Below are 24224 nucleotides of genomic sequence, written 5' to 3'. Positions count from 1 at the left end.
TCACACAGACTAGGTGCAGCACAGGCGGCAGCGGTGCAAGCTTCTCTCACACAGACTAGGTGCAGCACAGGTGGCAGTGGTGCAAGCTTCTCTCACACAGACTAGGTGCAGCACAGGCAGCAGTGCAAGCTTCTCTCACACAGACTAGGTGTAGCACAGGCAGCAGTGGTGCAAGCTTCTCTCACATAGACTAGGTGCAGCACAGGCAGCAGTGGTGCAAGCTTCTCTCACACAGACTAGGTGCAGCACAGGCGGCAGCGGTGCAAGCTTCTCTCACGCAGCCTAGGTGCAGCACAGGTGACAGTGGTGCAAGCTTCTCTCATGACTAATAGGTGCAGCACAGGCAGCAGCAGTGCAAGCTTCTCCTACGTAGACTAGGCACAGCACAGGCAGCAATGGTGCAAGGATCTCTCACAGAATCAAGGTGCAGCACATTCACACACACTAGGTGCAGCACAGGCGGCAGCGGTGCAAGCTTCTCTCACACAGACTAGGTGCAGCACAGGCGGCAGCAGTGCAAGCTTCTCTGACACAGACTAGGTGCAGCACAGGCGGCAGCAGTGCAAGCTTCTCTCACACAGACTAGGTGCAGCACAATCAGAAGTGGTGCAAGCTTCTCTCACACTGACGAGTTGCAGCATAGGCAGCATCAGTGCAAGCTTCTCTCACGCAGCCTAGGTGCAGCACAATCAGAAGTGGTGCAAGCTTCTCTCACACAGACTAGGTGCAGCACAATCAGAAGTGGTGCAAGCTTCTCTCACACAGACTAGGTGCAGCACAATCAGAAGTGGTGCAAGCTTCTCTCACGCAGCCTAGGTGCAGCACAATCAGAAGTGGTGCAAGCTTCTCTCACACAGACTAGGTGCAGCACAGGCAGCATCAGTGCAAGCTTCTCTCACGCAGCCTAGGTGCAGCACAATCAAAAGTGGTGCAAGCTTCTCTCACACAGACTAGGTGCAGCACAGGCGGCAGAGGTGCAAGCTTCTCTCACACAGACTAGGTGTAGCACAGGCAGCAGTGGTGCAAGCTTCTCTCACATAGATAAGTGAAGCACAGGCAGCAGTGGTGCAAGCTTCTCTCACACTGACTAGGTGCAGCACAGGCAGCATCAATGCAAGATTCTCTCACGTAGCCTAGGTGCAGCACAGGTGACAGTGGTGCAAGCTTCTCTCATGACTAATAGGTGCAGCACAGGCAGCAGCAGTGCAAGCTTCTCCTACGTAGACTAGGCACAGCACAGGCAGCAATGGTGCAAGGTTCTCTCACAGAATCAAGGTGCAGCACATTCACACACACTAGGTGCAGCACAGGCGGCAGCGGTGCAAGCTTCTCTCACACAGACTAGGTGCAGCACAGGCGGCAGTGGTGCAAGCTTCTCTCACACAGACTAGGTGCGGCACAGGCAGCAGTGCAAGCTTCTCTCACACAGACTAGGTGTAGCACAGGCAGCAGCGGTGCACGCTTCTCTCATAGAGCCTAGGTGCAGCACAGGCGGCAGCGGTGCAAGCTTCTCTCACACAGACTACGTGCAGCACAGGTGGCAGTGGTGCAAGCTTCTCTCACATAGACTAGGTGCAGCACAGGCAGCAGCGGTGCAAGCTTCTCTCACAGAGACTAGGTGCAGCACAGGCAGCAGCGGTGCAAGCTTTTCTCACAGAGACTAGGTGCAGCACAGGCGGCAGTGGTGCAAGATTCTCTCACACAGACTCGCTGCAGCACAGGTGGCAGCGGTGCAAGCTTCTCTCACACACACTAGGTGCAGCACAGGCGGCAGCAGTGCAAGCTTCTCTCACACAGACTAGGTGCAGCACAGGCGGCAGCGGTGCAAGCTTTTCTCACACAGACTAGGTGCAGCACAGGTGGCAGCAGTGCTAGCTTCTCTCACACAGACTAGGTGCAGCACAGGCGGCATCAGTGCAAGCTTCTCTCACACAGATTAGGTGCAGCACAAGCAGCAGCAGTGCAAGCTTCTCTCACACAGACTAGGTGCAGCACAGGTGGCAGCAGTGCTAGCTTCTCTCACATAGACTAGGTGCAGCACAGGCAGCAGCAGTGCAAGCTTCTCTCACACAGACAAGGTGTAGCACAGGCAGCAGCGGTGCAAACTCCTCTCATACAGCCTAGGTGCAGCACAGGCGGCTGTGGTGCAAGCTTCTCTCACTCAGACTAGGTGCAGCACAGGTGGCTGCGGTGCAAGCTACTCTCACGCAGACTAGGTGCAGCACAGGCGGCAGCGGTGCAAGCTTCTCTCACACAGACTACATGCAGCACAAGCAGCAGCGGTGCAAGCTTCTCTCACACAGACTAGGTGCAGCACAGGCGGCAGTGGTGCAAGCTTCTCTCACACAGACTAGGTGCAGCACAGGCGGCAGCAGTGCAAGCTTCTCTCACACAGACTAGGTGCAGCACAGGTGGCAGCAGTGCTAGCTTCTCTCACATAGACTAGGTGCAGCACAGGCAGCAGCAGTGCAAGCTTCTCTCACACAGACAAGGTGTAGCACAGGCAGCAGCGGTGCAAACTCCTCTCATACAGCCTAGGTGCAGCACAGGCGGCTGTGGTGCAAGCTTCTCTCACTCAGACTAGGTGCAGCACAGGTGGCTGCGGTGCAAGCTACTCTCACGCAGACTAGGTGCAGCACAGGCGGCAGCGGTGCAAGCTTCTCTCACACAGACTACATGCAGCACAAGCAGCAGCGGTGCAAGCTTCTCTCACACAGACTAGGTGCAGCACAGGCGGCAGTGGTGCAAGCTTCTCTCACACAGACTAGGTGCAGCACAGGCAGCAGCAGTGCAAGCTTCTCTCATACAGCCTAGGTGCAGCACAGGCGGCAGCGGTGCAAGCTTCTCTCACGCAGCCTAGGTGCAGCACAGGTGACAGTGGTGCAAGCTACTCTCATGACTAATAGGTGTAGCACAGGCAGCAGCAGTGCAAGCTTCTCTTACACAGATTAGGTGCAGCACAGGCGGCATCAGTGCAAGATTCTCTCACGTAGCCTAGGTGCAGCACAGGTGACAGTGGTGCAAGCTTCTCTCATGACTAATAGGTGTAGCACAGGCAGCAGCAGTGCAAGCTTCTCTTACACAGATTAGGTGCAGCACAGGCGGCATCAGTGCAAGATTCTCTCACGTAGCCTAGGTGCAGCACAGGTGACAGTGGTGCAAGCTTCTTGTTGGACAGGCCCCATGACGGGCTCGCTCCCTCCCCGCATGACAGAGCCCAGACACCGGCTCTCCGGGTGCTACCCACAGAACCAACCCGCAACCCGTCCCCTATGGGACGCCTGCTCCCAGATGTCCCTGTGTCACGGGCCCGGGCCACCGTCAGCACCATTGCCCGGCCCAGCCGCCATCTTGGACACTGCACCACGCGGCCGCGCGGCCTCAGCTCGACCCCAACCCTGGGCCTGGCCAGGCCCCGACATCCCGGCACCACCATCCACCCAGGAGGTGAACGGACCACTTGGCAGGTCAATGGGAGTAAGAAGTGTCGATGGCTCTCTCCCGCCAGGTGCCGATCACCCCCAGCCTCCTCGGGCGCTGGCTCCACCCCCCTGCTGGGTGTCTGGACTCCCTCATCCCGGACCTCCCGACCTCCAAGAGCGAGGGTCCGGACATCAAAGGGCGCCAGACCTATAACCGAGGCAGCCCCAGAACAGGAAGGCAGTTGTATCCTGGAGTCGAGAGACACCGAGAAGAACTCATCCTTGACGGACTGCTGGCGCTGCCGCAGCCCTGCCTTGTGAACTATTGTCCTGCCTGCTGGCGCTGCCGCGGCCTTCTGCAACCTTCATCCTCGTGGGACCTGCTGGCGCTGCCGCGGCCCGTTGCAACCTTCATCCTCGTGGGACCTGCGGGCGCTGCCGCGGCCCGTTGCAACCTTCATCCTCGTGGGACCTGCTGGCGCTGCCGCGGCCCGTTGCAACCTTCATCCTCGTGGGACCTGCCTGCGCTGCCGCGGCCCGTTGTAACCGTCATCCTCGTTGGGACCTGCTGGCGCTGCCGCGGCCCGTTGCCACCTACGATCTCTTCGGGACCTGCTGGCGCTGCCGCGGTCCGATCCATCCGAACGCCGAGCTCGAGGATTGTGAGCTACCGCCGTTCCACCTCAGAACCCGTAGGTACCAAGACTGTCCCGCTACCCCCTTTCCCTACTAGAGACTAGAATTGAGAGGATCATCGTGTCCTGATATCCTTGTATCGTACTGCCTCACTTCAAGAACTGCCTATAAAAGGTGTTAATCTGATCTTCGTGTGGTGTCCATCTGTGGGGGGGAAGTTACCTGTCTGTGCGATCGTTGGAGACGGCCCTCACCGGAGGCCTCTCCCCTTGTGCTCGGCCGACCCTCCAGGTCCCCGTCTAACATTGGTGGCCAGCGGCGCGATCCGAACCAACGCGTACCGTACAGATAGTAACTCACCCTGTTGGAAATGGGATCCCCGGCCGACCAGGGCTTTCGCCAAAGTCAGTCAGAGACCACCACACCCAAGTCAGGGCAAGGGAGTTACACGCCAAGATAACCCCTACTCACCCTCTAGGTAACGTGGCGCGAGCAGCAAGGCTAAACTTGGAGGCGATGTAGGTTAAGTATTTGCGCACGCACCCCAGCAACAACAACCAAAGGCCCACCACAAAGGAAACTCCACACAAGGTTATATAAAAAATAGCCTTTGTATTACACCAAAACACATTAGATAAAACACACACTTTACAATGTGCCAGAGGCACGGGCAGAATTTACAAGGGATTATTTACAAGACAGGGCCACCTGGACCACTGTCAGGAATCAGAAGTAGCACTGTCAGAGATAGCACTTAGTACATAGAATATAGCACAAAATAGCACACAACCAGTAATTACTGGTAACCAGGATCTCACTAGCACCACCTGTACTAGGGAGAAAACAACCACCTATGTATCACAATACCTGTAGGGGTGTAAGGGGAAAACACATGATGCAATGCATGACATTCATTCAGAGGTGTAAGGGCACATGACGCATAAACAATACATTCAGAGGTGCATAGAACAATAACAATTGCGCCAAACTCACGTAAGTCACCACCTGTGACTGTCCCTAGGCCCTCTGGCCTTGTTGGGGCTAGGACGCCCTGTGTCCAAAGTGTCAGGGTCCTAAACGTAGCAGTTGCCCACAAAGTGCTGGGCAACTGGTGCAACAATGTTTGAGCCTGCCAGGGCTCAAGAACAACAGTGGGGGCTCAAGAGCCTCTCTGGGCCCTTCACAACCACTTTGGCGCCTGGAGCCTCTCTCCGGGCCCGAAGAAATAAATGTGGCCCTCCAGAGCCTCACTGGGCTCTAAGAACAAATGGGCTGCCCCTGAGCCTCTCTGGGCTCCTTAATACAACAATGTGGGACTCAAGAGCCTCTCTGGGCTCTTCAAAACAACTGATGCCCCCACGAGCCTTCGTGGCTCTGAGCAGACAGGATGACCCCCTGAGCCTCTCTGGGCTCGAAGCAAAAAGAACTGGCACCGAGCCTCTCTCTGGGCTCTGCAACAAATTGCGGGGATGGAGCCTCGTGGGCTCTAAAGCAATATATGCCCCACTCGTTGGAGTCCCGCTCGGGGGACTCTAAAGACACCAATGCCCCCTTTGCCGGTGGAGCCTCGCAGGCTCGAAAGAAGATGTGGGCGGGAGCCTCTCTGGGCTCTGCACAAATGGGGCGCCGTGAGCCTCGCACTGGAGGGGAGGGGCGGGCACCGTCAATGTGCCCCGACGCCCCCCTCTCCCTGAGCAGTCACTCACCGGCTTCTGCAGATGCTCCCTCGGTCTGGGGAGTAGCGCGTCTCCTCTGCCCGGCGGCTCTTCTTCTCCCCGGGGCTCCGGCAGGCAGCAGCTTCCGCCTGCCTCTCTCCTGCCCCCGGCCTGCCTGACTTCCGGGTCGCGGCTGCGGGGGCGGGACTTCCGGTCGGCCCGCTCTCCGATTGGCCGGCCGGCGAGAACACTTCCGGGTCGCACTTGGCAGCGGCCCGGCAACGTTTTTAAACACCCCGGGCTGCGGCGGTGAATCTCGAGGGGCAATGCCGGGTGGGCACCGGCCTTAATTACCATAAAGCGCGGTGGGCACGCGCTCGATTATTCAAAACCAGCGAGGTGGGCACTCGCTTTACAAGGTCGTTAAGGCGCTCCCAAGCGCCAGGGGGCAATCACAGCGCTCCCAAGCGCTACAATTCCAAATAAAGCGCTCTCACAGCGCTAGAGGCCAATAAAGCGCTCCCTCAGCGCTAGGACCAAAAGAAAGCGCTTTCAAGCGCTAGGGCCCCAAGTAAAGCGCTCCCAGGCGCTTAACAGAAGCAAAGTCCAGCAAAGTTCAGGGAAGTAGGCAGAGGGGCAAGGCTGGGCCCAGAGCCAGCTCACTGGGTCTCCAGGCAGGGAGACAGCCCAAGTGGCGGTCCTCTGGCCCAGCAGCAGCAACAGCCCCCTCAGGATCCTGGAAGAGAACAACATCTGTGGGGACACAGCCCCATTTTTATACAGTGCATTCCTTTGTTCAAGGGTGCAGAGTGGGGGCGGAACCAGTCGCAGCTGGTTCTTGAGTACTCTGTTTACCTCAACCACCCTCTCTATTCACTGGCAGGGCTTGGGTCATTAGACACACCACAGGGGGGCGGAGCCAGCATTGTGTGGGGAAAACCCAGCCCATCCAGGACACAGGTACACTCCTCCCACACATCACTCATGCTGATCTCCCACTCACCACCGGGCAGACCCATCCAGACTTCCTGGAGCCTGGCATGCCAGCCAGCTCCAGCCAATCACACGCCAGCACCCTCACAGCACACGTACAGCCATGTCTAGAAATGGCGCTTCGCTACTAGACACATACATGCTGCATACACCGTTGCGCAGCATTCACTCACACGAGTTCACACATACCAGACTCAAGCCTGTACACCCCACGCATCAGGAACTACCAGGGACACATACATTCCCCATGCATTCCTATGGGCGGGCAGGCCTAGCTCAGCACATGCACTCAGAGTGCGCACGCACTTTCCACTGGGACACAGTGAAAGTGCGCAGAATCCAAAAATCACCATCTCCAGGTCACCATTTCAAGCAAAAAGTCTAGGGGTGAACCTGCCCTAAGGGCCAAAGTCCAACATAACCCCCTTCCAGCCAAAACGCAGGGGAGACCAATCACCACCGTGATGGACTTCCCTGCTGGGGGCGATAGAACACGGACGCGGGCCCACAACTGCAGGGACACCCTCCTGTTCTACGCCACGGTGAACCCATGGGATTCCTTCTAAACACACTGTCTGGACCAACTGGGCTACCCCACTGGTAGTCCCAAGTTGTCCGCGGCCAGGACCAGGCCCTGGGCCACCCAGGTGCCACTGGTCCATGCCAATTCGCAGAGCGGGGGGTAGTAACCCCTGGCAAATAGGAGCCATTTTCCACTCTTCCTGTCCGCAAGACAGGACTAGACTGCCACTGGTACTCCAGCCTAGGGCCTACAACCTCAGGCAGACCAGGAGTCTCGGGGAAGGCTCTCCTCCCCCTACCTCTTCTCCTAGGGTTCCTCCTCCCTCTGCGAGGGGTACCCCTAGAACGCCATTCCAACCCAGGACTTATCCACTCAGGTTGCACCGGGGTCAGAGGTGGGCTCTCCCACCCTCTGCACCCCCTTCCAGAGGTCTGCCCTCTCCCACCTGGAGAAGTTCCTCTGGAAGAAGAACCGGTCAGGACACTGGTTACAGTCGTCCTACCCTTCAGGTCAGGCTGATCCTGAACCTGGCCTCCCAACCTCTGGTCTAGAACCTTCGGTGGAACAATTGCCTGGCACTCCAGGACTTCTGGGGATTCACTCGCAATCCCCCTGAGGCTAACAAATGTCACATCTGTTGCGTGACTGTCTGTCTGGCGCAGATCTCCCGCCCTCTGTCCACCTGACAGTGCGTGACGATCCCCCAGACCAGAAGTGGTGTCACCATGGTCACTACACGGGAACCTAGCCCAACTGGGTAGTCCCTGACCCACTGGTCCTTCCACTGGGGAACTCCCCCAATCACTCCTCACTCTGGACTCCTGTACCCTCCCTACCGGAGCGGTACTGCCAGACTCTAGAACCACAGGAGCTCTGGTTACAGACACTCCAGGTCCTCTACTCACTAGGAGATCCTCCTCAAGTGGACTAACAGGACAGCCTAGGTCCCCAACCTGGTGTTCCCTCAAGAAACCATCCAAGTCCTGAGGCAGGGCTTCGGGCGTCTGGGGAACCTTGGTCTCCCCCTCACTCCTGCTCCACTGAGCCAGGCAGTGAGCCCCTACACCCTCCTCGCTATCCTGGGACCTAGCTGGGCTACACTGAGCCTCCTCCACCACGCTGGGCTGGAAGATCCCTGAACCACTACTTTTGGAGTCACTCACCAATGACTCTAGAGAACCTCTGGCCCTTTCCCAGCGGTCGGCTTCCCTTGCCAGTAACTCTGTATCAGTAAATCCAACTTGCAACAGGTGTTGGCGCAACTCTGGCGAACAACCACTGAGCACCTGCTCTTTGACTATAAGATCAAACAAGACTTCAAAATCAGAGTCAGTGTGAACCTCTACCCAAGCCCACAGTGCTCCACAACATTCATCCTCAAACTTCTCCCACGACTGGTGAGGCAGCTTCCTACTGCCCCTGAATTTCAACCTATACTCCTCCTCTTGGGAAACAGGTACCAGACTGGGGGAATTGGGACTGGGATTTCCTACACTGGAATCTAAATAGCTGCCACCACTGGACCCAACCCTCCCTGGGGGATCCAGAAACTCAACACTGCGCGCAGGGGATAGTCTACCCTCCAGAGCTACTTCGCCTCTGGTGGAGGCCCTCTCAGCCTCCTCTATCCTTTCCTGCGCTAAGACCCTCTCGGTCTCTAGCTGTTGCTTTCTAATGCCCAGCTGTGCCATAGCCTGGGCATGCTCCAACCTGAGCCTCTCTAAAGCCAGCTGGTGCTCCCTTTCTCTCCTCCTATCTTCCAGCTCCTCTGGGGACAGGGAAAGGGATGAGGCGCTGCCTCCTATGCTGGACCCAGCAAGGGACTCCCTATCTATGGGGTCCTCACTATCTGCTGGCGTCCCTGTGCTATCATTTTCTTCCTCCTCTTCTGAATCTTCAGGGCTCCCCACAGACCCACCACCCTCCTGGTGTGAAGCCCGGGCCCTTTCCTCACTGCGCTCAAGGTCCCACTGACACTTTTGCCATAGGATCAGGCTGCTCCTAAGTTCGGACTGAGTGTCTAACTCATCCACCCCTATGTCTCTCTCTTCACAGAACCTTACCAACTCTCCCATACTGTATCTAAACAGAACACAGAAATCAAAAGCAGGCTCCATTCTGGCGGACGTTCTAGTGAAGAGATCACACAGGGAACCTAGGGGTCTGAGCTAACACAGGAGTACACAATTCACAAGGTATTCAGCAAGCTCTCTACCCCAGAGAACTCACACTCACTTGCCTAGTGCCACACACCATTCATCCACACACAACCCCCCCCTCGGACTAGTAAGGCAGTTTCTACCACCCCTGACTTCTCAACCTGACCACAAGTGACACAGGTACCAGACTCTGGGCGCGGGGCAGGGGAACAAATGCACTGGACACAATTGCACAATGATACCTTCAGGAGAAGAAAATATGAAACTTCCAAAAAAACAATCCCCTTAAAATGTGGTCATCTAAAATGCAGAGTTTTGTGGTGCAGCCAGCCGCTACTAAGGTACAAGGCAAACACAAATCCTTATCCCACCGCTTGCCGCCAATGTTGGAAATGGGATCCCCGGCCGACCAGGGCTTTCGCCAAAGTCAGTCAGAGACCACCACACCCAAGTCAGGGCAAGGGAGTTACACGCCAAGATAACCCCTACTCACCCTCTAGGTAACGTGGCGCGAGCAGCAAGGCTAAACTTGGAGGCGATGTAGGTTAAGTATTTGCGCACGCACCCCAGCAACAACAACCAAAGGCCCACCACAAAGGAAACTCCACACAAGGTTATATAAAAAATAGCCTTTGTATTACACCAAAACACATTAGATAAAACACACACTTTACAATGTGCCAGAGGCACGGGCAGAATTTACAAGGGATTATTTACAAGACAGGGCCACCTGGACCACTGTCAGGAATCAGAAGTAGCACTGTCAGAGATAGCACTTAGTACATAGAATATAGCACAAAATAGCACACAACCAGTAATTACTGGTAACCAGGATCTCACTAGCACCACCTGTACTAGGGAGAAAACAACCACCTATGTATCACAATACCTGTAGGGGTGTAAGGGGAAAACACATGATGCAATGCATGACATTCATTCAGAGGTGTAAGGGCACATGACGCATAAACAATACATTCAGAGGTGCATAGAACAATAACAATTGCGCCAAACTCACGTAAGTCACCACCTGTGACTGTCCCTAGGCCCTCTGGCCTTGTTGGGGCTAGGACGCCCTGTGTCCAAAGTGTCAGGGTCCTAAACGTAGCAGTTGCCCACAAAGTGCTGGGCAACTGGTGCAACAATGTTTGAGCCTGCCAGGGCTCAAGAACAACAGTGGGGGCTCAAGAGCCTCTCTGGGCCCTTCACAACCACTTTGGCGCCTGGAGCCTCTCTCCGGGCCCGAAGAAATAAATGTGGCCCTCCAGAGCCTCACTGGGCTCTAAGAACAAATGGGCTGCCCCTGAGCCTCTCTGGGCTCCTTAATACAACAATGTGGGACTCAAGAGCCTCTCTGGGCTCTTCAAAACAACTGATGCCCCCACGAGCCTTCGTGGCTCTGAGCAGACAGGATGACCCCCTGAGCCTCTCTGGGCTCGAAGCAAAAAGAACTGGCACCGAGCCTCTCTCTGGGCTCTGCAACAAATTGCGGGGATGGAGCCTCGTGGGCTCTAAAGCAATATATGCCCCACTCGTTGGAGTCCCGCTCGGGGGACTCTAAAGACACCAATGCCCCCTTTGCCGGTGGAGCCTCGCAGGCTCGAAAGAAGATGTGGGCGGGAGCCTCTCTGGGCTCTGCACAAATGGGGCGCCGTGAGCCTCGCACTGGAGGGGAGGGGCGGGCACCGTCAATGTGCCCCGACGCCCCCCTCTCCCTGAGCAGTCACTCACCGGCTTCTGCAGATGCTCCCTCGGTCTGGGGAGTAGCGCGTCTCCTCTGCCCGGCGGCTCTTCTTCTCCCCGGGGCTCCGGCAGGCAGCAGCTTCCGCCTGCCTCTCTCCTGCCCCCGGCCTGCCTGACTTCCGGGTCGCGGCTGCGGGGGCGGGACTTCCGGTCGGCCCGCTCTCCGATTGGCCGGCCGGCGAGAACACTTCCGGGTCGCACTTGGCAGCGGCCCGGCAACGTTTTTAAACACCCCGGGCTGCGGCGGTGAATCTCGAGGGGCAATGCCGGGTGGGCACCGGCCTTAATTACCATAAAGCGCGGTGGGCACGCGCTCGATTATTCAAAACCAGCGAGGTGGGCACTCGCTTTACAAGGTCGTTAAGGCGCTCCCAAGCGCCAGGGGGCAATCACAGCGCTCCCAAGCGCTACAATTCCAAATAAAGCGCTCTCACAGCGCTAGAGGCCAATAAAGCGCTCCCTCAGCGCTAGGACCAAAAGAAAGCGCTTTCAAGCGCTAGGGCCCCAAGTAAAGCGCTCCCAGGCGCTTAACAGAAGCAAAGTCCAGCAAAGTTCAGGGAAGTAGGCAGAGGGGCAAGGCTGGGCCCAGAGCCAGCTCACTGGGTCTCCAGGCAGGGAGACAGCCCAAGTGGCGGTCCTCTGGCCCAGCAGCAGCAACAGCCCCCTCAGGATCCTGGAAGAGAACAACATCTGTGGGGACACAGCCCCATTTTTATACAGTGCATTCCTTTGTTCAAGGGTGCAGAGTGGGGGCGGAACCAGTCGCAGCTGGTTCTTGAGTACTCTGTTTACCTCAACCACCCTCTCTATTCACTGGCAGGGCTTGGGTCATTAGACACACCACAGGGGGGCGGAGCCAGCATTGTGTGGGGAAAACCCAGCCCATCCAGGACACAGGTACACTCCTCCCACACATCACTCATGCTGATCTCCCACTCACCACCGGGCAGACCCATCCAGACTTCCTGGAGCCTGGCATGCCAGCCAGCTCCAGCCAATCACACGCCAGCACCCTCACAGCACACGTACAGCCATGTCTAGAAATGGCGCTTCGCTACTAGACACATACATGCTGCATACACCGTTGCGCAGCATTCACTCACACGAGTTCACACATACCAGACTCAAGCCTGTACACCCCACGCATCAGGAACTACCAGGGACACATACATTCCCCATGCATTCCTATGGGCGGGCAGGCCTAGCTCAGCACATGCACTCAGAGTGCGCACGCACTTTCCACTGGGACACAGTGAAAGTGCGCAGAATCCAAAAATCACCATCTCCAGGTCACCATTTCAAGCAAAAAGTCTAGGGGTGAACCTGCCCTAAGGGCCAAAGTCCAACACACCCTACGACTAAACCACAATGACGACCAAAGAGAGCGGATCTGCAGAGAAGTTCCAGATGGAAAAGCTGGAGGAATACAGCCACCGAGAGCTAAAACAATTTTGCATGGACTTAGGCATTGCTACCACCGGGCTAAGCACAAAAGAAGACTTCAAAAACACCCTAGAGGCCTGGACAGAGACGAATACCGCCACCCCCCGGGACCTCGAAGCCCCGGAAGTCAACACCACCCGGACGGAAGAACGGAGAACAGGTCCCTCCCGAGAAGAGATCCAGGAGCGGGAAAAAAATAGACTACGCGAGTTAGACTTGGCACGGCTCAAATTAGACGGAGAATTGAAGCTGGCGGAACAAAAAATAAACTTAGAACACTTACGGCTCAGAGAAGAGTGAGAGGAAAAACAGAGACAGAGGGATCTCGAAGAAAAAAGACTGGCATACGAACACGAGTGCAACCTAGCAGAGATAGAAATGCGCAAACTGAACAAAAACCTAGGGGTGCCCGAGCCACCGCGCTCCCCGGGTACTACCGAACAGAAGGTCCACATCCCCAAGGATGTGGTCCGAGAATACCACCGAAACGACGACATACAGCAGTGGTTCAAGGCCTACGAGATCGCCATGACGGCCCACCGGATCGCTCGCAGCGACTGGGGAGCCGGTCTATGGGGAAGATTCGTCAATGAGGGCCGTGATGCCCTGCTGCAGCTTCCGGACCATCAAATGATGTCCTATGACCACATGAAGGCCGCCCTCCTCAGTCGATATGGGCTTACGCCCGAAATGTACCGCCAGAGGTTCCGCAACTGCACCCGGATCCCAGGTACAACTTGGTTGGAATACGTAAACTATTTCAGCCGAGCCTTCGAGGGGTGGATCAAGGGTAACAACGTAACCACTTACGAAAAACTCTTCAATCTCATTGTGTGGGAGCACCTCTCCAACAACTGTTTCGTCGAGCTCAGGCAGCACCTCCTCGACAGTAAATTGACTGAACCACGGCAGCTCGCCACCGAGGCGGACCGGTGGGAGAGCACCCGAGTGGCCCGGAGTGGGCCGAACGAGCAGAACAGAACCAACCAAGGTCATCATCGTCCCCGAGGAGGAGGAGGAGGACAGGGCCGGGGCAGAGACGCTGTCCCGATCACTCCCGCTAACACCACCCCACCCCCAGCCGGCCGGGGAAACCCCCCGATGCGCCCGGGGTTCCGAGCCAACGTTACGTGTCACCGATGCCAGCGAGTCGGCCACTATGCCAGTGACCCGACCTGCCCGAAGAACCAGGCTCCCGGGCCCCGCCAGGTGGCGGCCGCCGCCCTAGGAGAAGAACAAGTCTCCGAAGACCCTGAAGCATACGAGTCGGAGCAGTTCGAGTGGGAACCCGCCGCCATGACCCTGGCCTGCCTAGGAGGAAGAGACATGGTCCCGCGGACTCCCCTGCCCGCCAACACTCGGAAGTACAGCCAATGGGTGAGCATAAATGGGCGCAAGCCGAAGCCGAAGCCGAAGCCCTGCGTGTCACCGGGGCCAGTGTGACGGCCGTCCGTTGTCACCTGGTGACCCCAGAACAAATCCTGCCAAACGTTCTTTGCCCCGTCCGATCGGCAGACAATTCGGAGAGCCTGTGTCGGATGGCCTGCGTCCCCTTCGAATGGGGAGGAGTGTCCGGCATGCTAAAAGTAACTGTCCGCGACGATGCCCCCGTGGACTGCCTCCTGGGGAACGATCTCGAGAGCTCCCCGTGGGCAGCTGTTGAAAGAAGAGAGCATCTGGGGATGTTGGGTCTCCCGGACTGGGCGTGCGTGACCACCCGGTCCATGGCCACCCGCACCATCCCTAGACCGGAAGAACCCGAATGGTCAGCACCTCCGCCCCCGATCGCTCCAGAAGAAGACTCCATCCATACCGACCACCCGGAACCAACCCCAGAGGGGTCCGCACAGCCCCCCGAACTTCCCGACCTGGCTCAGTGGCGTCAAGAAGGGGGGCCCACCCAAGAACAATTCCGGCAGGAGCAAAAGACCTGTCCCTCCCTCGAGGGACTGCGACAGCAAGCGCTCGCCCAGGGCCAAGGAGACACCACCGGGGCCCACTCGGTTTATTGGGACAATGATCTCTTGTACAGCGAGCAAAGAATCGCAGAGCTGGGGGCCGGTCGAGTGCTGGTGGTGCCCCTCCACTTCAGAGACTTCCTGTTGAACTTGACCCATGATGTCCCCCTGGCTGGGCACCTGGGGCAAGACAAAACCTACCACCGCCTGGTGACTCACTTTTTCTGGCCCAAAATGAGAAATGACGTCTCCAACCACTGCCGGTCCTGCCCGACCTGCCAGGCCAGCGGGAAGAGCGGCCGCAAACTCAAGGCACCCCTACAGCCATTCCCCGTGGTGACCACCCCGTTCGAAAGGGTGGGAATAGACATTGTGGGGCCCCTGGACCCCCGAACAGCACAAGGGCATCGCTTCATCCTGGTCCTGGTGGACCACGCCACCCGCTATCCGGAGGCGGTCCCCCTTCGTACTATAACAGCCCCAGTAGTGGGTCGAGCCTTAATGGGGATCTTTTCTCGAGTGGGCTTCCCCCGGGAAGTCGTCAGCGACAGGGGTACGAACTTTATTTCAAAGTATATGAAATCCCTCTGGCAGCAGTGCGGGGTCACTTACCGATTCACAACCCCCTATCACCCCCAGGGAAACGGACTAGTTGAGCGGTTCAACCGCACTCTCAAGGGGATGATCATGGGGCTAGAAGAACCCCTACGCCGCCAGTGGGACGTGCTACTACCGTGCCTCCTCTTCGCCTACCGAGAAGTCCCCCAGAAGTCCCTCGGCTTCAGCCCCTTCGAACTCCTGTACGGACACCCCGTTCGCGGGCCTCTCAGCCTAGTGAAGGAGGAATGGGAAATGGCCCCCCTGAAGACCCCTCCAGACGTCTACAAGTACCTCCTGACCCTCCGCAATCAGACCCGGCGATTCAGGGAGATCGCCAAAGCCAATCTTGAGGCCAGTCAAGAGGACATGAAGAAGTGGTACGATCAACATGCCTCCTCCATCGAGTTTGAACCGGGTCAGCAGGTATGGGTGATGTCCCCCATCGAACCGTGCGCCTTGCAGGACAAATGGACGGGGCCCTTCAAGGTGATCGAGCGCAAGAGCCCCGTCACCTATCTCATCGACCTGGAGTCCCCCCGGAACCCCCTCCGGGTGCTCCACGCCAACAGACTCAAACCACACTTCGCGCGCTCAGAGCTCAGCCTGCTGATGGCTACCGACAGTGGTGCAGAAAGAGACTCCGAGCCCCTCCCTGACCTACTGAGGTCCCGTGAAAGAGATGGTTCGGTGGACGGGGTCCGACTCTCCGAGGCCCTGACCCCGGAGCAGCGTCAAGATTGTCGGGCCCTCCTGCTACCGTTCGCAAACCTGTTTTCTCTCGCACCCGGAGTCACCTCCTGGTGCCTGCACGACGTGGACACTGGGGACAGTCCTCCTGTCTGACACCGGGCGTACCGAGTACCGGATTGGGTACGTACCTGCATCCAAGAAGAAGTCTCCAAGATGCTCGCCCTCGGAGTCATCGAACCTTCGGACAGTCCCTGGGCCAGCCCGGTCGTCCTGGTCCCCAAGGCCGCGGCCCCGGGCACCACACCTGAGCTCCGATTCTGCATCGACTATCGGGGTCTGAACGCGGTCACCCGAACCGACGCTCACCCTATCCCCCGAGCAGATGAACTAGTCGACCGCATGGGGGCAGCCCGCTACCTAAGCATCTTCGACCTGACAGCGGGCTACTGGCAGATCGGTCTCACCCCCAGGGCCCAAGAACGTTCCGCTTTCTCCACCCCGGATGGGCACTACCATTTCAGAGTGATGCCATTCGGCATGAAGAACGCTCCAGCCACTTTTCAAAGACTGGTGAACCAGGTATTGGCGGGCCTCGAAGAATTCAGCGCCGCCTACCTGGACGACATCGCAGTATACAGCCGCCACTGGACAGACCACCTCCACCACCTCCGAGAAGTCCTGCAGGCCCTCCAACAGGCCGGCCTCACAATAAAGGCCAGCAAGTGCCAAATCGGCCAGGGGTCCGTGACCTACCTCGGACACCAAGTGGGGAGCGGTCTGGCGGCCCCCCTTCAACTCAAGGTAGCTGCCATTCAGTCCTGGCAACCCCCCGAAACACAAACCGAGGTCCGAGTCTTTCTGGGACTCACCGGATACTACCGGCGGTTCGTGAAGGACTATGGCAGCCTTGTGGGGCCCCTCACGGAACTCACGTCTAAGAACCACCCAAAAAGAGTCAACTGGACTCCCGACTGTCAAGCGGCCTTCGAGAAGCTGAAGGCCGCCATGTGCACCGCTCCTGTGCTCCAGGCCCCCGACTACAGCCGTGAGTTCATCGTTCAGACCGATGCCTCCGACCATGGTATTGGGGCCGTCCTCTCCCAACTGAACCCCGAGGGAGTCGACCAACCAGTGGCCTTCATCAGCAGACGCCTACTACCCCGAGAGCAGCGCTGGAGCACTATTGAGCGGGAGGCCTTCGCCGTAGTGTGGGCCCTCAAGAAGCTCCGGCCTTACCTCTTCGGAACCCACTTCCGGGTACAAACAGATCATCGGCCCCTGCAATGGCTAATGCAAATGCGGGGGGAGAATCCCAAACTATTGCAATGGTCCATCTCCCTGCAGGGAATGGACTTCACCGTGGAGCATCGCCCTGGCCAAGACCACGCCAACGCGGATGGCCTGTCCCGCTTTTTCCGCCTCGACGAGGAGAGTCCCCAGGAGGATGGGTGACTCTCCCCGCCTTCAGCTGGGGGGGACGCATGTTGGACAGGCCCCATGACGGGCTCGCTCCCTCCCCGCATGACAGAGCCCAGACACCGGCTCTCCGGGTGCTACCCACAGAACCAACCCGCAACCCGTCCCCTATGGGACGCCTGCTCCCGGATGTCCCTGTGTCACGGGCCCGGGCCACCGTCAGCACCATTGCCCGGCCCAGCCGCCATCTTGGACATTGCACCACGCGGCCGCGCGGCCTCAGCTCGACCCCAACCCTGGGCCTGGCCAGGCCCCGACATCCCGGCACCACCATCCACCCAGGAGGTGAACGGACCACTTGGCAGGTCAATGGGAGCAAGAAGTGTCGATGGCTCTCTCCCGCCAGGTGCCGATCACCCCCAGCCTCCTCGGGCGCTGGCTCCACCCCCCTGCTGGGTGTCTGGACTCCCTCATCCCGGACCTCCCGACCTCCAAGAGCGAGGGTCCGGACATCAAAGAGCGCCAGACCTATAACTGAGGCAGCCCCAGAACAGGAAGGCAGTTGTATCCTGGAGTCGAGAGACACCGAGAAGAACTCATCCTTGACGGACTGCTGGCGCTGCCGCAGCCCTGCCTTGTGAACTATTGTCCTGCCTGCTGGCGCTGCCGCGGCCTTCTGCAACCTTCATCCTCGTGGGACCTGCTGGCGCTGCCGTGGCCCGTTGCAACCCTCATCCTCGTGGGACCTGCTGGCGCTGCCGCGGCCCGTTGCAACCTTCATCCTCGTGGGACCTGCCGGCGCTGCCGCGGCCCGTTGTAACCGTCATCCTCGTTGGGACCTGCTGGCGCTGCCGCGGCCCGTTGCCACCTACGATCTCTTCGGGACCTGCTGGCGCTGCCGCGGTCCGATCCATCCGAACGCCGAGCTCGAGGATTGTGAGCTACCGCCGTTCCACCTCAGTACCCGTAGGTACCAAGACTGTCCCGCTACCCCCTTTCCCTACTAGAGACTAGAATTGAGAGGATCATCGTGTCCTGATATCCTTGTATCGTACTGCCTCACTTCAAGAACTGCCTATAAAAGGTGTTACTCTGATCTTCGTGTGGTGTCCATCTGTGGGGGGGAAGTTACCTGTCTGTGCGATCGTTGGAGACGGCCCTCACCGGAGGCCTCTCCCCTTGTGCTCGGCCGACCCTCCAGGTCCCCGTCTAACACTTCTCTCATGACTAATAGGTGCAGCACAGGCAGCAGCAGTGCAAGCTTCTCTCACACAGACTAGGTGCAGCACAGGCGGCAGTGGTGCAAGCTTCTCTCACACAGACTAGTTGCAGCACAGGCGGCAGTGGTGCAAGCTTCTTTCACACAGACTAGGTGCAGCACAGGCGGCAGCAGTGCAAGCTTCTCTCACACAGACTAGGTGTAGCACAGGCAGCAGCGGTGCACGCTTCTCTCATACAGCCTAGGTGCAGCCCAGGTGGCTGCGGTGCAAGCTTCTCTCACACAGACTAGGTGTAGCACAGGCAGCAGCGGTGCACGCTTCTCTCATACAGCCTAGGTGCAGCCCAGGTGGCAGCGGTGCAAGCTTCTCTCACACAGATGAGGTGCAGCACAGGCAGCAGCGGTGCCAGCTTCTCTCACACAGACTACGTGCAGCACAGGTGACAGTGGTGCAAGCTTCTCTCATACAGCCTAGGTGCAGCACAGGCAGCAGCGGTGCACGCTTCTCTCACACAGACTACGTGCAGCACAGGTGACAGTGGTGCAAGCTTCTCTCAAATAGACTAGGTGCAGCACAGGCAGCAGCAGTGCAAGCTTCTCTCACACAGACTAGGTGCAGCACAGGCAGCAGCGGTGCCAGCTTCTCTCACATAGACTAGGTGCAGCACAGGCGGCAGCGGGTCCAGCTTCTCTCACAGAGAATAGGTGCAGCACAGGCGGCTGCGGTGCAAGCTTCTCTCACACAGACTAAGTGCAGCACAGGCGGCAGCGGTGCAATCTTCTCTCACATAGACTAGGTGCAGCACAGGCGGCAGCGGTGCAATCTTCTCTCACACAGACTAGGTGCAGCACAGGCGGCAGCGGTGCCAGCTTCTCTCACAGAGACTAGGTGCAGCACAGGCGGCAGAGGTGCACGCTTCTCTCACACAGACTACGTGCAGCACAGGCGGCAGCGGTGCAAGCTTCTCTCACACAGACTAAGTGCAGCACAGGCGGCTGCGGTGCAAGCTTCTCTCACACAGACTAAGTGCAGCACAGGCGGCTGTGGTGCAAGCTTCTCTCACATAGACTAGGTGCAGCACAGGCGGCAGCGGTGCAATCTTCTCTCACACAGACAAGGTGCAGCACAGGCGGCAGCGGTGCCAGCTTCTCTCACAGAGACTAGGTGCAGCACAGGCGGCAGAGGTGCACGCTTCTCTCACACAGACTACGTGCAGCACAGGCGGCAGCGGTGCAAGCTTCTCTCACACAGACTAAGTGCAGCACAGGCGGCTGCGGTGCAAGCTTCTCTCACACAGACAAGGTGCAGCACAGGCGGCAGCGGTGCCAGCTTCTCTCACATAGACTAGGTGCAGCGCAGGCGGCAGCGGTGCAATATTCTCTCACACAGACAAGGTGCAGCACAGGTGGCAGCGGTGCCAGCTTCTCTCACATAGACTAGGTGCAGCACAGGCGGCAGCGGTGCAATATTCTCTCACACAGACAAGGTGCAGCACAGGCGGCAGAGGTGCACGCTTCTCTCACACAGACTACGTGCAGCACAGGCGGCAGCGGTGCAAGCTTCTCTCACACAGACTAAGTGCAGCACAGGCGGCTGCGGTGCAAGCTTCTCTCACACAGACTAAGTGCAGCACAGGCGGCAGCGGTGCATGCTTCTCTCACACAGACTAGCTACAGCACAGGCGGCAGCAGTGCAAGCTTCTCTCACACAGACTAAGTGCAGCACAGGCGGCAGCAGTGCAAGCTTCTCTCACACAGATTAGGAGCAGCACAAGCAGCAGCGGTGCAAGCTTCTCTCACACAGACTAGGTGCAGCACAGGCAGAAGCAGTGGTGCAAGCTTCTCTCACACAGATTAGGTGCAGCACAAGCAGCAGCGGTGCAAGCTTCTCTCACACAGACTAGGTGCAGCACAGGCGGCTGCGGTGCAATCTTCTCTCACACAGACCAGGTGCAGCACAGGCGGCAGCGGTGCCAGCTTCTCTCACACAGACTACGTGCAGCACAGGTGACAGTGGTGCAAGCTTCTCTCACACAGACTAGGTGCAGCACAGGCAGCAGCGCTGCCAGCTTCTCTCACATAGACTAGGTGCAGCACAGGCGGCAGCGGTGCAATCTTCTCTCACACAGACAAGGTGCAGCACAGGCGACAGCGGTGCCAGCTTCTCTCACAGAGACTAGGTGCAGCACAGGCGGCAGAGGTGCACGCTTCTCTCACACAGACTACGTGCAGCACAGGCGGCAGCGGTGCAAGCTTCTCTCACACAGACTAAGTGCAGCACAGGCGGCTGCGGTGCAAGCTTCTCTCACACAGACTAAGTGCAGCACAGGCGGCAGCGGTGCAAGCTACTCTCAACCAGACTAGGTGCAGCACAGGTGGCTGTGGTGCAAGCTTCTCTCACACAGACTAGGTGCAGCACAGGTGGCTGCGGTGCAAGCTACTCTCAACCAGACTAGGTGCAGCACAGGCGGCAGCGGTGCAAGCTTCTCTCATACAGACTAGGTGCAGCACAGGCGGCAGCAGTGCAAGCTTCTCTCACACAGACAAGGTGTAGCACAGGCAGCAGCGGTGCACACTCCTCTCATACAGCCTAGGTGCAGCACAGGCAGCTGTGGTGCAAGCTTCTCTCACACAGACTAGGTGCAGCACAGGCGGCAGCGGTGCAAGCTTCTCTCATACAGACTAGGTGCAGCACAGGTGGCAGCAGTGCAAGCTTCTCTCACACAGACCAGGTGCAGCACAGGCGGCAGCGGTGCCAGCTTCTCTCACAGAGACTAGGTGCAGCACAGGCGGCAGAGGTGCACGCTTCTCTCACACAGACTACGTGCAGCACAGACGGCAGCGGTGCAAGCTTCTCTCACACAGACTAAGTGCAGCACAGGCGGCTGCGGTGCAAGCTTCTCTCACACAGACTAAGTGCAGCACAGGCGGCAGCGGTGCACGCTTCTCTCATACAGCCTAGGTGCAGCACAGGCGGCTGTGGTGCAAGCTTCTCTCACACAGACTAGGTGCAGCACAGGTGGCTGCGGTGCAAGCTACTCTCAACCAGACTAGGTGCAGCACAGGCGGCAGCGGTGCAAGCTTCTCTCATACAGACTAAGTGCAGCACAGGCGGCAGCAGTGCAAGCTTCTCTCACACAGACAAGGTGTAGCACAGACAGCAGCAGTGCACACTCCTCTCATACAGCCTAGGTGCAGCACAGGCAGCTGTGGTGCAAGCTTCTCTCACGCAGACTAGGTGCAGCACAGGCAGCAGCAGTGCAAGCTTCTCTCACACAGACTAGGTGCAGCACAGGCGGCAGCGGTGCAAGCTTCTCTCACACAGACTAGGTGCAGCACAGGCGGCAGTAGTGCAAGCTTCTCTCACACAGACTAGGTGCAGCACAGGCGGCAGCGGTGCAAGCTTCTCTCACACAGACTAGGTGCAGCACAGGCGGCAGCAGTGCAAGCTTCTCTCACACAGACTAGGTGCAGCACAGGCGGCAGCAGTGCAAGCTTCTCTCGTACAGACGAGGTGCAGCACAGGCAGCAGCAGTGCAAGCTTCTCTCACACAGACTAGGTGTGGCACAGGCAGCAGTGGTGCAAGCTTCTCTCACACAGACTACATGCAGCACAAGCAGCAGCGGTGCAAGCTTCTCTCACACAGACTAGGTGCAGCACAGGCGGCAGTGGTGCAAGCTTCTCTCACACAGACTAGGTGCAGCACAGGCGGCAGCAGTGCAAGCTTCTCTCACACAGACTAGGTGCAGCACAGGCGGCAGCGGTGCAAGCTACTCTCATGACTAATAGGTGTAGCACAGGCAGCAGCAGTGCAAGCTTCTCTTACACAGATTAGGTGCAGCACAGCCGGCATCAGTGCAAGATTCTCTCACGTAGCCTAGGTGCAGCACAGGTGACAGTGGTGCAAGCTTCTCTCATGACTAATAGGTGTAGCACAGGCAGCAGCAGTGCAAGCTTCTCTTACACAGATTAGGTGCAGCACAGGCGGCATCAGTGCAAGATTCTCTCACGTAGCCTAGGTGCAGCACAGGTGACAGTGGTGCAAGCTTACCTCATGACTAATAGGTGCAGCACAGGCAGCAGCAGTGCAAGCTTCTCTCACACAGACTAGGTGCAGCACAGGCGGCAGCAGTGCAAGCTTCTCTCACAGAGACTAGGTGCAGCCCAGCTGGCAGCGGTGCAAGCTTCTCTCACACAGATGAGGTGCAGCACAGGCAGCAGCGGTGCCAGCTTCTCTCACACAGACTACGTGCAGCACAGGTGACAGTGGTGCAAGCTTCTCTCACATAGACTAGGTGCAGCACAGGCAGCAGCAGTGCAAGCTTCTCTCACACCGACTAGGTGCAGCACAGGCAGCAGCAGTGCCAGCTTCTCTCACACAGACTAAGTGCAGCACGGGCGGCAGCGGTGCAATCTTCTCTCACACAGACAAGGTGCAGCACAGGCGGAAGCGGTGCAATCTTCTCTCACACAGACAAGGTGCAGCACAGGCGGCAACGGTGCAATCTTCTCTCACACAGACTAAGTGCAGCACAGGTGGCAGCAGTGCAATCTTCTCTCACACAGACAAGGTGCAGCACAGGCGGCAGCGGTGCCAGCTTCTCTCACAGAGACTAGGTGCAGCACAGGCGGCAGCTGTGCAATCTTCTCTCACACAGACAAGGTGCAGCACAGGCGGCAGCGGTGCCAGCTTCTCTCACACAGACTACGTGCAGCACAGGCGGCAGTGGTGCAAGCTTCTCTCACACAGACTAAGTGCAGCACAGGCGGCTGCGGTGCAAGCTTCTCTCACACAGACTAGGTGCAGCACAGGTGACAGTGGTGCAATCTTCTCTCACACAGACTAGGTGCAGCACAGGTGACAGTGGTGCAATCTTCTCTCACACAGACAAGGTGCAGCACAGGCGGCAGTGGTGCAAGCGTCTCTCACACAGACTAGGTGCAGCACAGGCGGCTGCGGTGCATGCTTCTCTCACACAGACAAGGTGCAGCACAGGCGGCAGTGGTGCAAGCTTCTCTCACAGAGACTAGGTGCAGCACAGGCAGCAGCAGTGCAAGCTTCTCTCACACAGACAAGGTGCAGCACAGGCGGCAGTGGTGCAAGCTTCTCTCACACAGACTAAGTGCAGCACAGGCGGCTGCGGTGCAAGCTTCTCTCACACAGACTAAGTGCAGCACAGGCGGCAGAGGTGCACGCTTCTCTCACACAGACTAGCTACAGCACAGGCGGCAGCAGTGCAAGCTTCTCTCACACAGACTACGTGCAGCACAGGCGGCAGCGGTGCAAGCTTCTCTCACACAGACTAAGTGCAGCACAGGCGGCTGCGGTGCAAGCTTCTCTCACACAGACTAAATGCAGCACAGGCGGCAGCGGTGCACGCTTCTCTCACACAGACTAGCTACAGCACAGGCGGCAGCAGTGCAAGCTTCTCTCACACAGACTAAGTGCAGCACAGGCGGCAGCAGTGCAAGCTTCTCTCACACAGATTAGGAGCAGCACAAGCAGCAGCGGTGCAAGCTTCTCTCACACAGACTAGGTGCAGCACAGGCAGAAGCAGTGGTGCAAGCTTCTCTCACACAGATTAGGTGCAGCACAAGCAGCAGCGGTGCAAGCTCCTCTCACACAGACTAGGTGCAGCACAGGCGGCAGCGGTGCAAGCTTCTCTCACGCAGACTAGGTGCAGCACAGGCGGAAGCGGGGCAAGCTTCTCTCACACAGACTAAGTGCAGCACAGGCGGCTGCGGTGCAAGCTTCTCTCACACGGACTA

At 58.0% G+C, this 24224-nt stretch overlaps 1 protein-coding gene across 1 annotated transcript in view; it reads right to left on the bottom strand.

Moving 5' to 3' along the window:
- The window catches only part of CLCN1 (chloride voltage-gated channel 1), a 490813-nt gene that overhangs the window by 70715 nt on the left and 395874 nt on the right, over positions 1–24224 (bottom strand). The gene's annotated exons all lie outside the window — the stretch shown is intronic.

The sequence above is a fragment of the Lissotriton helveticus genome, chromosome 7, assembly GCF_964261635.1.
Source record: "Lissotriton helveticus chromosome 7, aLisHel1.1, whole genome shotgun sequence".
NCBI lineage: Eukaryota > Metazoa > Chordata > Amphibia > Caudata > Salamandridae > Lissotriton > Lissotriton helveticus.
Note: the sequence above shows the minus strand (reverse complement) of the source record. Positions and strands in the feature narration are given on the sequence as shown.